Source organism: Hypanus sabinus, chromosome 31 (genome assembly GCF_030144855.1).
Source record: "Hypanus sabinus isolate sHypSab1 chromosome 31, sHypSab1.hap1, whole genome shotgun sequence".
NCBI classification, from domain to species: Eukaryota; Metazoa; Chordata; class Chondrichthyes; order Myliobatiformes; family Dasyatidae; genus Hypanus; species Hypanus sabinus.
The window spans coordinates 35,876,197-35,879,190 of NC_082736.1; positions in this window are offsets into that span (position 1 = coordinate 35,876,197).

A 2,994-nucleotide genomic window follows, 5' to 3' on the forward strand; every position below is an offset into this window, starting at 1 on the left:
TCCCCAGGCCCAGCTACACTGGACTGGCCGTGTAATCCACACGGGTGAAACAAGAATCCCCAGGCCCAACTACCCTGGACCAGCCGTGTAATCCACATGGGTGAAACAAGAATACCCCAGGCCCAACTACCCTGGACCAGCCGAGTAATCCACATGGGTGAAACAAGAATCCCCTGGCCGAACTACCCTGGACGGCCGTGTAATCCACATGGGTGAAACAAGAATCCCCAGGCCCAACTACCCTGGACTGGCCGAGTAATCCACATGGGTGAAACAAGAATCCCCTGGCCGAACTACCCTGGACCGGCCGTGTAATCCACATGGGTGAAACAAGAATCCCCAGGCCGAACTACCCTGGACCGGCCGTGTAATCCACATGGGTGAAACAAGAATCCCCAGGCCGAACTACCCTGGACCGGCCGTGTAATCCACATGGGTGAAACAAGAATCCCCAGGCCCAACTACCCTGGACCGGCCGTGTAATCCACATGGGTGAAACAAGAATCCCCAGGCCGAACTACCCTGGACCGGCCGTGTAATCCACATGGGTGAAACAAGAATCCCCAGACCCAACTACCCTGGACCGGCCGTGTAATCCACATGGGTGAAACAAGAATCCCCTGGCCGAACTACCCTGGACCGGCCGTGTAATCCACATGGGTGAAACAAGAATCCCCAGGCCCAGATACACTGGACTGGCCGAGTAATCCACATGGGTGAAACAAGAATCCCCAGGCCGAACTACCCTGGACCGGCCGTGTAATCCACATGGGTGAAACAAGAATCCCCAGGCCCAGATACACTGGACTGGCCGTGTAATCCACATGGGTGAAACAAGAATCCCCAGACCCAGATACACTGGACCGGCCGTGTAATCCACACGGGTGAAACAAGAATCCCCAGGCCCCGATACACTGGACTGGCCGTGTAATCCACACGGGTGAAACAAGAATCCCCAGGCCCAGATACACTGGACCGGCCGTGTAATCCACATGGGTGAAACAAGAATCCCCAGGCCCAGCTACACTGGACCGGCCGTGTAATCCACATGGGTGAAACAAGAATCCCCAGGCCCAGATACCCTGGACCGGCCGTGTAATCCACATGGGTGAAACAAGAATCCCCAGGCCCAACTACCCTGGACCGGCCGTGTAATCCACATGGGTGAAACAAGAATCCCCAGGCCCAACTACCCTGGACCGGCCGTGTAATCCACATGGGTGAAACAAGAATCCCCTGGCCGAACTACCCTGGACCGGCCGTGTAATCCACACGGGTGAAACAAGAATCCCCTGGCCGAACTACCCTGGACCGGCCGTGTAATCCACATGGGTGAAACAAGAATACCCCAGGCCCAGCTACGCTGGACCAGCCGTGTAATCCACATGGGTGAAACAAGAATCCCCAGGCCGAACTACCCTGGACTGGCCGTGTAATCCACATGGGTGAAACAAGAATCCCCAGGCCCAGCTACCCTGGACTGGCCGTGTAATCCACACGGGTGAAACAAGAATCCCCTGGCCGAACTACCCTGGACCGGCCGTGTAATCCACATGGGTGAAACAAGAATACCCCAGGCCCAGCTACGCTGGACCAGCCGTGTAATCCACATGGGTGAAACAAGAATCCCCAGGCCCAACTACCCTGGACTGGCCGAGTAATCCCCAGGCGGTCAGCTTGAGCATGGCAGTCGCAATCAGGGCCGCCCCAAAAAAAGATTCAAAGACAATCTGAAATCGTACATCAAATGGGCAGACCTCCAGCATGGACAGCTTGAGGAGTCTGCAGCCATGGCGTGCCCTGACCAGGAAAGCTGCATCTGACTTTGAGGATGGCTGAAATCGGTGCCTTGCAGCAGCACGAGACCGACACCACAAAGCTGTGGGAGCACCTGTTCTAACAACCGCCATTCCATGTCCAACCTGTAACCGCGTAGTGCTTCGGCCTCCGGCCTCCGTAGCCACATGCGCATCCACAGATGCCTGCACAATGTTTAGTCTTCCTCGGACCCCGAGAGACAACCAGCGTTTGTTCTTTTTACTTTCTCTGCAATCTGGTTGTTTGACGATCTTTTTTATGGGCTCTTTTGGGCTTCTTTGTGTTGTGACTGCCTGTAAGGAGGCAAATGTCAAGTTTGCATAGTATGCATACTGAGATGACCAATGAACTTTGAACTCCTCTGTACTCCACCGCTCACCGTGCAAGGTCTGCTCTGGTTTGCCCTTGCAAAGTGCAACAACTCACATTTGTCTCGTTAAATTCTATCTGCCATTTTTCAGCCTCTTTTGCCAACTTACTTCCTGCCTGTTACACCACTGGCGTTTAGGGTACCAGTGAAGATCCTCCATCTTTAGCGGTGTTCAGGGCTCCCACCATCGTGTCAGTAGCTTCCTCTCAGTTTTCACCACTGTCAGTCAGGCAAGTCCCAGATGGAGACTCAGGAATACCGTCACACTCCAATGTAGGAGAATTCTTCATGGCTGTTTCTGTAACAGTTTTGTTCGACCAGTCAGGGTTGTTAGCCCTGAACCTGGAGGACCGGTGGACCACTTTTACTCTGACCTCTACCCTTTGACCCTGTTTGGCATGGGTGACCTGACCAAGAGCCAAAGCATAAAGCCCTGACCACAGCCTACATAGCTCTTCGGGTCATTGAGGCACCCAAGCCTCCAAACACGATGACAAGGTTGTGGTCCTCTTGGAGGGTTTTGCCAACTGGGAAAGGAAACTTTCTCAGAGTAGAGGAGCTCACAGCACTCCGAAGCAGGCTTCACTGACATTATCTACAACTCTAACACGTCATCCCAAGTCTTGTACTCAATACTTCGATTTACGACAGCTAGTATTTCTTGTCGGAAGATTGTTCGAGTTGCACAAGTTAACGCTGGAATCTGCCACCAGGTTTGGTGTTGTTGGATGACCACAGGGGATTGTTTGATGCACTCCTCCCACCTCCAGCTCACGTACAACAGATGTTCCCGCCCTATCCCACCC